The sequence below is a fragment of the Dipodomys ordii genome, unplaced genomic scaffold (assembly GCF_000151885.1).
Source record: "Dipodomys ordii isolate 6190 unplaced genomic scaffold, Dord_2.0 Scaffold187, whole genome shotgun sequence".
In the NCBI taxonomy this organism is placed as follows: Eukaryota; Metazoa; Chordata; class Mammalia; order Rodentia; family Heteromyidae; genus Dipodomys; species Dipodomys ordii.
The window spans coordinates 3,087,603-3,101,010 of record NW_012267403.1 but is presented as its reverse complement, the minus strand read 5'-3'; the positions used below and the strand labels follow the sequence as shown (position 1 = coordinate 3,101,010).

General features: G+C 42.0%; 1 pseudogene; it reads right to left on the bottom strand.

Moving 5' to 3' along the window:
• Positions 1-4,951: 4,951 nt before the first annotated feature.
• The window catches only part of LOC105999310, a 12,692-nt pseudogene continuing 4,235 nt past the window's right edge, over positions 4,952-13,408 (bottom strand).

The following is a 13,408-nucleotide window of genomic DNA, read 5'->3' as shown; positions in this document are numbered from 1 at the left end:
CTATCATAACAGTCTCTCTCTGCAGGGCTATTTCCCAAGTGGTTTTATCTGCCAGATTGTTCCCTCTGGATACCTTGTCTTTAGGTTTCTGATGTCCTGGACAGTGGACAATGGCCAATTATTTTTGGCAACCATAGGGCAGAAATGAGGGCCAATATCTCTTCTTTATTTTTTATAGTCTTTCCCTCAGCTGTCAGTAGCCCTCTTTCTTATAAATGGTGCTATGTATGTGTGCTGTGGCAAAAGCATAGCCTTTCCCAGCGTTAGTGCTTGGGTCAAGGCTATCAGTTCAGCCTCTGGGCTGATGTTCCCATTGGGAGGGGCTCAACCCATACCACTTCAGTCTCTGTTACTACTACCATGCCCGCATACCTCTGACCTTGTTGAATGAAGCTGTGCCCATCCGTGAACCAGACGACAATGGCTGGTCCTTGAGGTCTTCTCTGATGCCATGGACCTGTGCTAGGATCTGTGCACAGTCATGCAAAGGAGCCTCTAGGTGGGGGTCAGGTAACAGGGTCAAGCGGGGTTGAGAGCTGAGGGTGCCTGGAAGGTGATTCTGATCGAAGGCTCTGTCCATCCCCTCAGTCCACTGGAAGGGCTGAGTTTCCCTCATGCCTTCGTACAGAAGCCTAGCTAATTCAGCAAACCCAGGTATCCGCAATTTGCAGAAGCGGCAGATCCCAGAAACTCTCTGGGTTCCAGGGTACAGGGATTTTTAGGACTGTCTCTTTCCTGGCCTGTGTTAGGCAGCATTGCCCATCCTTTAACAGATATCCTAGTTGCATTACCTCAGGCTTACAGATTTGAGCTTTCTTAGCTGAGGCTCGGTAACCTAGGGCCCCCAGGGTCTGCAACAGGTCTCCGGTCCATTTTAGGCACTCTTCTCTGGTCTGGGCTGCAATCAACAAATCATCTACACACTGTAAGAGTTAACTCAGGGTGTTTCTCCCCAAACTCGTCTAGGTTTTCATGGAGTGCTTCATCCAAAATAGTAGGAGAATTCGTGAAGCCTTGTGGGAGTCTCGTCCACATCAGCTGTCCGTTGATTCCTTTTTCTTTGTCCAACCACTCAAAGGCGAATAGTTGTTGACTCTTGGGGGCCAGGGGCAGACTAAAGAAGGCATCTTTTTAATCTATTACCGTATACCACTGCTTTCCAAGTGGCAGGGAGCTTAGGAAGGTATATGGGTTAGGGACAGTGGGGTGAATGTCCATCACCCTTAGGCTTTGGACATGCCAGTAGTTGTTTGACTGAGGCTTTTTAACAGGCAGAAGCTGGGTGTTTCTGGCCCACTGGCAAGGCTGCAGGACCCATGAATTGAACAGCCACCGAATATGGGGAGTTATTCCTGCTGGAGCTTCTACCAACATAGGGTGTTGATGAACCCTAGCCAGGTCCGCTCAGGTTTTAGTTCCACAAACACTGCTGGCCCGTGTTTGGCCAGACCCATACCTCCTGTCTCAGCCATGCTTCCGGGTTCTCCTTTAGCCAATAGTCTATATCTTGATTTTCAGGGTTGGGTTGTTGGTATAGTCTATATACATCCTCTAAGATCACAGTCAGTACATGAATAGGCTGCCCCTGACTGTCAGAGATTGTGGTACCTCCAGGTTGAAAGTGAATTTGAGCTCCAATTTTGATGAGTAAATCTCTTCCCAACATGGGGTAGGGGCAATAAGGGATAACTAAGAACGAGTAGGATACCTGGCCCATCTATAGGTCCCATTGTTCTTCGGGTAGTCCTTGCACATTTGTTAATTCCTGTAGTCCCTTTTACCCAAGAATTCTTTTCAGATAATTTTCCTTGCAGTTCTGTCAATATGGAATGTTGAGTGTCCACTAGGAACTCAATTGGAGTCCCCTCCACCTTAAGAGTCACCCTAGGTTCGGGGAGGGGACCTGAACCCCGATGCCCCTAGTCTTCCTCTGTGTTAGTCACCAGTACTGGGATGCGTCCAGGGGGATGGGACCCCACCCTCATTTCCTTTTTCTTAGGGCATTCCCTTGCCAGTTGCAGGCAGTCAGGTAGGTGCTGTTCCTGTTTCCAGTGGCTGTCCCAGTTTCCCAAGCCTTGTCTCCTCTCCCTCCTTTCCCCTGCTGCCACCAATATCCTTGTTATTTCTCTGGTTGCTTTTATTTGCTTGTCCTCAGGAGCATCTCTATTATTACAGAGTCTTTGTGCCATTGCTAAGAGATTCTGGACACTCTTACCCTCTAAATTATCTAGCTTTTGTAATTTCCTTTTAATATCTGGAGCTGCCTGATTAACAAAAGCCATTACTACTGCTGCTTGATTCTCCGGAGCTTCCAGATTCATTGGGGTGAATTGTCTAAAAGCTTCCATTAATCTCTTTAGGTAGCTAGTAGGTGACTCCTGTTTCCCTTGTACTACCGTATAAACTTTAGCCAAATTAGTTGTTTTTCAGGCCACAGCCTGGAGACCCACCATTAGAGTCTGGCCAAAGACCCAGAGCCTCCCCTACCTTCTGCCCTGTTGTAGTCCCATCCGGTTGTGGGCTGTCTACTCAGGGGAAAAGCAGCATTTATCAAGTCAGGGTTGGTGGTAGGCTGCCCATCATCTCTGAGGACCAGTTTCCTAGCCTCCCTTTGGATTATTTCCCTTTCTTCCGTGGTGAAGAGGATGCTAAGCAACTGTTGGCAATCATCCCAGGTAGGCTCGTGAGTAAACCTAACACTATCCAGGAGAGAAATTAAACTCTTTGGGTTGTCAGAGTAAGGGAGGTTTTGATTTTTCCAACTGTACAAATCTCTAGTAGAGAAGAGCCAATACTAGTCTAAGGTTCCCGGTTTCATCAGGGGGCCCTATTTCCCTGAGGAGCAAGGTCGCTGTGGTATCAGGAAATTGTACAAGGAAAGGGCGGCGTTAGGCTCACTCTTGGGTTCCCCCTGCCAGTCCTTCCAGTATGCTGTCTGCTCTTCCTGCTCTTTCTGCCACACCTCCCTCATCTGGCTGGCTAGCAGGGGGCCACATAGTGAGGGGGTCATCCCCTTGGAATACTGGATTCAGGGGGGTTGATGGTTGAGCAGGTCCCAGGGCTCGTTGCCCTGACTTGGCCTCCCTTGCCACAAGAATGTTGGCCCCATATGTCTTGGGTAAAAAAAGGGTTAGCAAGTAAGGGGGTTCCTCGAGTAAGTCACAGTTCAAAGCCAGTCCGGGCAAGAACGTCCATGAGACTCTTATCTCCAATAAACCACCAGAAAACCAGAAGTGGCACTGCGGCTCAAGTGGTAGAACACTAGCCTTGAGCTGAAGAGCTGAGGGACAGCATCCAGGCCCAGAGTTCAAGCCCCACAACCAAACAAGAAAAAAAGAAAGTAACTACCTCTTCTTTTTCATTTTTACTCTAAAATTATGTCCTCTTTCCCTGACATCTCTAAAATTGTCCATGAGTAGCATCAGGGGGGTAGTCTGGGTCTGTCCCACTCCCCAAAATACAAGGAAGTGACAATCAAAAATAAAAGTAAAAAGAAAATGGCACGAAAGATGTGGTGCCGGCGCGGGTTTAAAATTTACAGTACAGGCTCTGGAGACGTGAAACAGAAACTACTGGCCTATCTATAATCCCAAATGGGTGAAAAGGGACGTGGGGAGGTAGTCCCATCTGCTGATCATGACCTGTCTGGTAGAAGGCCGCTGGACTCCAGTTTCCAGCAGTCCCTCTGTTTGTTTAGAAGAATTCCACCAAGTCTCCCCAGCCCTTCTTTACATGCATATGTAGTCAAGCCAACTAGAATGTCCAGCACTAATCTAGCAAACAGGATTAAGCAATTCATAAAATCAAGTTTATGACACAAAAAACAGTCAGCAAATCCTGTGCATTATTTCAGAAAACAGAGTAAGCCTTCTGCTGTGGGACTCCCTCGGTAATCCATAACCTGCAAGAGTCAGAGGTGGGAGTGAACAGGACAACGGAAACAAACACAAATAACATAGAATGTGCTGCGCAATGTGCATTGTCAACCAGAGACCAAAAGACATTGGCATTCCAAATAAAGGGATTCCACGTCCCTCCAGAGGACGAGCCATGAGAGCAACCCGCTTCGCCTTATCAAAATGAGGGGATTCCATCCATGTCCCTCCAGTGTGTCCACCAGGGCCATCTGCCGACCAAAACCAGAATCTGCAGGCAAACCAGAGTACAGAAAATTACAAATCGGCAATGCCTCAATTTACCAGCCAGGTTTTCACCACCTCTCGATCGGGCGTCTGGGTGGGCTTATAAGGTGGATGCTGGACGAACCCCACTTAAAATGCTCGAGTTCAGGACCCCAAAAAGACCACTAGAAACCAAGATCGATGTAGTCAGCAGCGAGGTATTTATTGCAAGCTAGCTTGGTCTTCTGCGCACACAGCAAACAACTGGTAACGCTGAGAGGCCCAGAGCCTAGGGTTTGCAACAGTTTTATACACTTTTGGGGGAAAGGCTGGGGCTTTGCACTCATCATATCATTCCTTGACAAATCAACACACACTGCGGGAGAATCTTAAAGCATCTCTAAAACATGATTTGTGTGTTCAATGTCAGGAAGGAATCTAGAGAGGGTTATTGGTCAGATCAAGGGGTTGATGCACTTTAAAATTATTGGTTAAAGTCTCAAGGGTGGTGCAAGGGAGTACGTGCAGAACTGCAGGACTTTCTGGGTCGATATTGGTCACCACTCTTAGGTGGAGGCTGTCAGGAATCTCAGACAATTCGACCTTCGGCTTATCTTAGGTAAGCATCATCTGAAGTTTTTCAAGGAACTGTTTGCACTTAGCTTTCTGCGGAATTTCCTGGCTTTAGGACTGCAGTAGGTCAGAGGCTAAATTCCAGAATAAAATGAGGTCCCAGGTAAATTATTGGACAGGTCTTTTACAGTGACCTCAGGACCAGCCTAGGCTCCCCACCGGGTCACAGGATCTGCTATGACTTCTGGCCTTCACATTTAAATCTCTTGTCCAAAGCCCTGTGAGAATTTCTTCACTTTCTGGAGGTTGTCCGCGTTCACCGTGGGTTAGGCGGTAGCCAAAGACTGGAACATTTCTGATATGCAAACCACAGGTTCTATAAGCTCGTCACCAGGGATGTTCATCCAGGTCATCTCTATGGCCCCAGGGTGTTCGGGTAGCACGGAATCAGGAGGTAGTCCATCACAATGCTAAGGTTGGTATGGGAATTGTTACAGACCTGCTTGAAATGTGTTGCTGACTACACTTTCTGGACAGGCTGCATGAGGGAATCCCGCACGATGATGTTGATGTCTGTACCAGAGTAGCTTTCTGGCTTCCAGACCAGCTCATAGATGTTGGCATCTGTGAGGTTGTGGGACATGCTCCCCAGATGCAATGGAAACATCTGTGTGCTCGCAGCTTCTTTTGGTAAAGGGATGTAAATGCACCTTTCAAACCTCCTTTGAATGGCCGAATCCAACACCCAGTGGATATTTCTGGCACCAAAGACCAGAGTCCCATCATTGTTGTTCCCCACACCCTGCATCGAGACTAAGAATTATGTTTTGATCCTTCAGGAGGCCTCTCTCTCCTTTTCATTTTGACACAGAGGGAATCAATCTCCTTGGTCAAGATGGTGAAGAATTTGTGCTGCCTGGCCAGCTCGAAGTGGACTCCTCAAACAGTGTTAACCCCCCCCCCTTGACTTTCTCCCACTATTCCACCCTCTCAATGTCCCCCGCCCCCACCAAGTTGTACACTTAATTTCCAGCATGCCTTGTGAGTATTGCTGTTGCATTGGTTTGCCTTTTGGTCCTTTGTCTCATAATTTTGTTGTTCCCCTCAAATGTATATTTTCTTATTTCTGTTCATACAATCTTTAACCTGGATCTTTTTGCTCTTAGAGGTTATTTTTGTGTCAGGCTAGGTTTGTAAATTGGCAAATCCTATTCTATCATTTTGCCAATGTCATTTCCATTTGATACTTTTAAAATGAAGCTAATCATTGACATACTCAAAAATAATTTATATAAATTGCCTAGTACAGTGCCTGCATATAGCAATCATCGAACACATAGACATTCTGCCTTTTCTAATTAGTAAGTTTATATAATAGTATTATCACCTTGCCATGTTAATATCAAATGAGATACAGTGGCTATGTCTCCACATTATTTTCTAACTTTTTGTCAGTACTAGAGCTTGAAGTCAGGACTTTGCACTTTTGAAGAAGATACTCTACCACTTTACTCATTCCTCAAGCCTTGCTTTAGTTCTTTTGACATAACTCTCATTTTTTTTCCCAGGGCCAACCTGTTGCTATTTCCTGCCTACAGTTTCTGGAATAGCTATATAGTATATATTAAACATGTTATATTTTATATGTAAAATATAATCTATATTGTATTTTATATACTACATATATATCTTATTTATTTTATATAATGTATCATATATAATAATACATATAATCTGTATTATTATATGCATTAATAATTATTATATGTTATAATATTATAATCATTGTGCTGGTACTGGGGCTTGAACTCTGTGCCTGGATGCTGTCCTTTAGCCATTTTGTTCAAAACTGACACTCTACCACATAAGCCATAGCTTCACTTCTTTTTGGTGGTTAATTAGGGATTCTAGTCCCTCAAATTTGTCTGCCTAGACTGGCTTTGAACTTTGATACTCACAGCTCAGCCTCCTGTGTAGCTCAGATTGCAGGCTGGAGTCACTAGTACCTGCCTAACATTATTATTATTAACTGTGTACATAGAGGAGTCAGAGTTACAGAGACTTCTCGTCGCTGTGTGCTCACTTTAAGGAGCTATGATTGTTGAAGGAATATGTAGAGAAAATATTGATTTGGCTCTATGCCTCAGGCAAATTATTATTATTTGTTTTGAGGTACTGCTATTTGAACTCAGGGCTTTTTGCTTGGTAGGCAGGCTCTCTAGTGCTGTGCTATTCCTCCCACACTACTTTTATATACATATAAAGTTGTGCTTCCTGTCCAGGCAGATGCCCATCCTGCAATCTGACTTTTTTAAGCTTCTTGCCATTGTTAGGATCACAGATGGATATTACCCCATCCAGCTTCCTTCGATGAGAGAGAATCTCATCCATGTGTGTTTTTTCCAGGCTTTCCTGGAACCACGATCCTCTCATTCTCAATCTCCCACTTATGCCCGGATGACACGTGTATGCCCCTGCGCCATGTTGTAAGATTAAGAAGGCATTTGGAGAGCATTTCTGCCTGGGCTGGTCTGAAGTTTTGATCCTCCATTTTTCATCTTTACAAGTATCTGGGATTGCAGAAATTACATTCTTTCAAAGAAGGTTGAATCACATAAAAACAAACAAAAAGTGGAAGGAATGACAAGAAGTAGATTATTAAATTAAATTGTAGGAAAATCAGGGGTGTCTTAGTTTATTCTGACTGCTATAAACTAAGTGGCTTTCTAACAACACAAATTTATTGCTCATGGTTGTATGGGGCAGAAAATGATCAAAATCCTAGCATGGACTGGGAATGTGGCTTAATGGTATAGTGCTTGCCTAGCATGCATGAAGCCCTGGGTTCACTTTCTTAGTACCACATAAACAGAAAAACCTGGAAGTGGTACTTTGGTCAAGTGGTTAGCCTTGAACAAAAGAAGCTCAGACATAGTGTCCAGGCTCTGAGTTCAAGCCCCAGGACTGGCACCAAAAAAAATTTTAGCATGTTAACTGCCATTTTAACATCTACTCAAATACCTTTCTTGTTGTATCTTCACATCATGGAATGAACAAAGGATCTTTGTAGTTTATATGAATCTCTTCCTTTATGATCTAATTTCCTCCCAATGGCCCACCTACAAATACCTTACTATTGAGGTGAGTTTTCAACATAAGAAGTCTGGAAAGAGACAAATATTCAGATCATAGCAAAGTGGCAAAAGCTTAATAACCATAGCATTATTATCATCATTATCTGAATATATGATCATTAGTGATGTGTAAGTCTGGAATTGGGTTAAAAAGCCTGCAAAGTCTCCTGGTATCTAGGAGATTAAAGATGAAAGATTTCTATTCATAGTTGCAGGTTCTAAGATTTGGAGACATTAAGTTTTCATATCTATAATTTCAATTCAGAATCTCAAGCCATTCTACTCCTTACTTTTTGGAGAAAGACAATATGGTGTGGTATTCTTAGGAGTAAATTGGTGGCTTACATTCTGGATTGATTTTATGCTTGTGTCCTTGGACATTTCAGTCTACTACTTCTCTGATCTTGAGTTGCTTCCTGTATAAAACAAGGAAACAAGATACATATTGAAAAGGGTTGTTCTATGAGATAAATGAGTTCATGTGTATAAAACGTTGTGAGGGACCTAGCTTCACCCAACTTTCATGGAATGAAATGAGAAGATCCAGTGACTCAATCTGAAAAGGAGGGGTAAGAAAAACAGAGGAAACTAGGAGACTGGGTTATTTTTTCCAATACAAAAAAGAATGTTTCCCCAAGAAAAAGAGTGAACAACATTGGGTAAAACTGTTGATAAAGAAGAAAACTAGTGGAAATGTTCCCTAAAAGTTGGCAGTAAAGTGGTTTCCTGTGGCTTGGAAAAGGGAACAGAAGCCAGATTACACTTGGTTGGGGACCTAATTAATGGCCAGGGAAGAGATGGAAACACTGAGTGCAGACTTCTGTGGCCAGAAGTAACTGAGAAAGGAGATGAAACTGTTATTTAAGAAAAAACCAGAGATGGGTTTGGTTTAATGTCTCAATGGGAGAAATTCAAATATGTGTGTTCAGGGGTGGAAATGTTGCAGAACATAAATTACACTGATACCAGAGATGATGAAGATAATTCATGGAGCATGCTTCACAGGGAAGAGGGGAGGAGAAGAGGCCTATTCTTCCATGTTCTTCTTGAAGAGGAAAGGTCAGGATGGGTGAAGAGGGAGAGAAAGAGATAGAACAAAGACAGAGATCCTTACACCTTTAATGGACAGAGGTAGAGGGTTTAAATGCCTAATGCAATCTGTTTTATCTACAAAAGAAAGAGAAATCCATTTTGTGGACTGACAATTCAGCACAGAGTATGAATATTAAGAAAAAGTCACTTAGAGGAGTCTTCAACGAGTATGGGAAGAACCTCTGATTCAGAGGGAAAGGATTGTACTTTGAGTGTGGCATACATTATTCTTGACAGATATAAGTCAATTGCCACTTATGTGTTATGGTATCATGGAAAACTTGTCAGTTTTGTGCTTCCATTCCCTTATTTATTGAATAGGAGTGGTATAACAGTAACTCATAAAGTTATTGGGATGATTAGATGAGATATTACATACAGAACATTTAGCACAGAGCCTGATATAGAGGGTTGGTCAAATTCTAGTTGTTTTTATTTTGAATATGTTCTCCAATATGTTCTTTGTATTTCCTTTTCATTTCTTTGTGTGTGGGGGGGTGAGAGAGAGAGAAAGAGGACATGTATGTGTGTGTATATATATATATAAATATAAATATATGTGTGTGTGTGTGTGTGTGTGTGTGTGTGTGTGCCTATACTAGGGCTTCAATTCAAGGGTTAGGCACTATCCCTTAGTTTTTTTCACTCAAGGTTGGCAATCTACCACTTGAGCCACAGCTCTACTTTTGGATTTTTGCTGGTTAATTGGAGATAAGTGTCTCATGGACTTTCCTGCCTGGTGGGCTGGTTTTGAACTACAGTCCTCAGATTTCAGCTTCTTGAGTAGCTAGGATTACCAGCACCCAGCTGTTTTTCCTTTGCTTGTATTTTACAATTATTTTTGGCATCTTTTTGTATAGTAATCTCCTTGTGTCATAGGAGCACATTACAGAAGAATGAATTAAATGCCAGCATTTAATTCCTTAATCCCACCCACCCAATCATTTATTAATTTGTTCATTCTATGGGTATATTGATCTACATTACAAAATATGTAAAAATATGTTGAGCACTTAATTTGCTCTAGGTGATGTTTTGGGTGAAAAGTACATAGAAAGTGCTTATCACATAGCTTTACATATGAGTGAGAGACATTAGAAAGAAGCAAAAGACCAAAGGGACAAGTGATACCCACAAGACAGTATATTGGAAATTAACTTTACAAATTCAGGGGCAGGGGGAGGAGTGAGGGAGGTGGGGGAGGGAAGGGATAGTGGGAGAACAACAACAGAGGGAGTAATAATTCTCAACAAGAAATGTACTCATTACCTTACTCGTGTAACTGTAACCACTCTGTACAGCATCTTTACAATAAAATAAAATTAAAACAAAACAAAACAGACAATATTCATCAAAGTCAATGGAAAATAGTTAACAAGGAAAAGAGCCAAATAATTTTTATGTTGTAATAAATAAATTCTAATAGGTTGAATAGCAAGATATTCACAAGTAACCCGCAGAAAAGCAGAATGGGGTGAGATTAGAAATGACAGAGAGATGATGATATGAAAGCAAAGACTTTGGAAAACTTTCTCCAGAACGTTGGCTCAGAAATAAAAGGCAGAAGTCATAGGAAGGACTCTGAGGAGAAGTCACTATAAAGATATAATAAAAGGAAAGTAGAACAGACAGGAGGAGTGAACACAGATGGAGAGATTAGTTTAGGACCTGAAGATCTGAAGCAACAACAAGGATGAACTTGAAGGTAGGATGTCACTGCTCTTTTATGTTCTCAGGAAACTGAAAGTGAAATCATCTGCTAGGAGTTTTGAGAGTTGCATTGGAGCTTGACTAAGTGGAAGGAGCTTGAAACAGGCATTTTGGTCAAGTGGAAGGGAACATGATTAAGAATGAGAGACAAGAGTAATGAACTATGCTAGAGCTCCGAAAAATCCCATGGTTTGAAGGAAGTTTCTTGTAACCCAGCTTTCTGATCTAGAAGACTCAAACAGGCTGACAAAAGGGTACCAGAAAGCTGATCTTGTACTCAGGGATTATACTAGAAGCAGCAAAAGTCCAAAGGGGCTCTCTTGCAGGCCCTAGCATATCTTGATATTTTGGATGTTGTTTCTGTTCCTTCTTTCCACACTCCACAGAGAGGCCTACTCTGACTGAATACACATGAGGTCTTCTCATAGGATATCAACCTATCTGCATTTTACCTTAGAATTATTCTGTCTTCTCCATGACCTAGCTAAGGCTGGTGATCCCATGAAAGACCCTAGGAAACCTCTGAGAAGAGCTCAAGACTTGCACTAGGGATCTCCTAATTTCTTACCAGGTCCTAGAATAATCACTTTTGCTGCAGAGTTAGGTAGAGGGGAGGCTGAACTCATCTATCCTGTTATCAGGTAAGTAAAGTTGGTTCCATCAGTAAAATATAACTAAAGAATCCCTTTACCTGAGATTGCTGTGTTTGGATTTTTGAAGTAACTTTTGCTCATCTTGAAAAGAGGTGCTTCAGAGAAATCTTTGAGAAATGAATTAACCCAACCTCCATTCTGACTGTCTATAGAACTGGAGTAGCAACATTGTTCAGAGCAGAGCTGAGAGCTATAACTTTACCCCTTGCTACATTCAACCTGAGGTATTTGAGGCTACTGCCATGGAAAAGCTCACTTACTCAGTGAAGACCAAAAAGCCCTGATGATGAAATTAGCTTATATCAGGGTATTGAGGAAAGTCATTTCTGATAAGGAAACATTCAAGTGGATATATAGAGAAGTAAAGGACACATGTGTGAAAATAGATACAGAAGGTGGCTGAGGAGAATTTTCCAAGTTGAAGGACAAACAACCACAATGATACAACCTGGATCATGCTTTGAGTTTTAGGAGAAACAGCAAGGAAGCTATGATAATTGTGTATGGAAATAGTCATAGATGAAATCAGAGATATATGGACACATATATGGCATAGAGTAGGATTAATTGTAGTTAAGGAGTTTGCATTTTTCTAGGTACAAGAAGACAGCCAGTAGGATATTTTGGAAACAGTTTTTTTCCTTCCTTCCTTCCTTCTTTCCTTCCTTCCTTCCTTCCTTCTCTTTCTTTTTCTTTTTTTTTCTTCATGTTGGTATTGGGACTTAAACTCAGGGCTTAGGTGCTGTCTCTTATCTTTTTCAGTTAAGGCTGGTGCTCTACTGTTTGAGTCACAGCTCTACTTTTGGCCTTTTTTCTGGTTAATTGGAGATAATAGTTTCACAGACTTTCCTTCCCTGGGATAGATTCAAATCCTCATCTTCATATCTCAGCCTCCTGAGTAGCTAGTATTAGAGGCATCCGGGCAGATTCATATTTTCAAAGGACTACTTTGGCTTTTAGGCTGAGAATTCACTAGTATGGGGCAATTAAAAGAATAAAGGAGATCCACAATAAGTGGTTGCTTATCAGAATTGTTACAGTGAAGTTATTGAGAAGTTATGGAATTCAGAGTCCATTTTGAGACTTGCCAATGGATTGGATATGAGGTAAAAAGAAGGAAGAAGCAAGGATGAGTCCAAAGTTTTTAGCCTCAAAGTTTGTTGTGAGAATAAAAAATTTAATTCATATAACATGTGGAACAGTGTCTAGCAGCTTATTTAGGGTTAACTACTATTATATGATAATGGACAAGTTATAGAAGAAACTAGTGTTTGTTTGCCATTACTAATCAGAAACATTTCTTAATGATTATTCACCAACTTGTAGACTCTAAAGTTTCTTGGTATCTTATGTCAGGGCTTCCTCTTTCCTGCTAGGCAGAATCATGGAGTATAGAAATATTTTTTGTGTAAATCCTCATTTCTTTTTAAAAATTATCTTAATGGCACAAAGGAACTGCCATTTAACAAAATAATTTATGAATACAATACATCTTGATCAATGGCATCCCTTTTGTAATCTTTACCTCAAAAGATTATTGTTAGTTATAGCTATGAAGGAGCAAATTTGCATGATTTAGAGATTGCTCTCATTTGGATCTAAAATGTCCCCAGAATCCCATCTCTTAAAGGCTTAGTCTCCATCTGATCTTGCTAGTAGGAAGTGGAGGAACTTTTAAGAAGTGGAGCCAAGTGAGAGGTCTTTTGGCTATTTAAAGGTGTGATTTTTAAGAGGATTGTGAAACCCATGTCTCTTTCTCTTCTATCTTTTGCATTGGAGCCATGAGGTAAAAGGATTTACTTTGCCACACACTTCCAGCCATGGTATACTGCCTTGCCATAGGCAAAAAGCAGCAGAATGAGCTAATCATGGTCTGGAAAAGTTGTAAGGTGAATCAGATACAAATCTAGTCATAAGAAAACAGAGAAGCCGGGCTGGGAAGGTGGCTCAGTGGTAAAGCGCTTGCCTTGCATGCATGAGGCCCTGGGTTCGATTCCTCAGCACCACATAAGCAAAAAAGAAAAAAGCCATAAGTGGCGCTGTGGCTCAAGTGGTAGAGCGCTAGCCTTGAGCTGAAGAGCTGAGGGACAGTGCCCAGGCCCAGAGTTCAGGCCCCACGACTGGA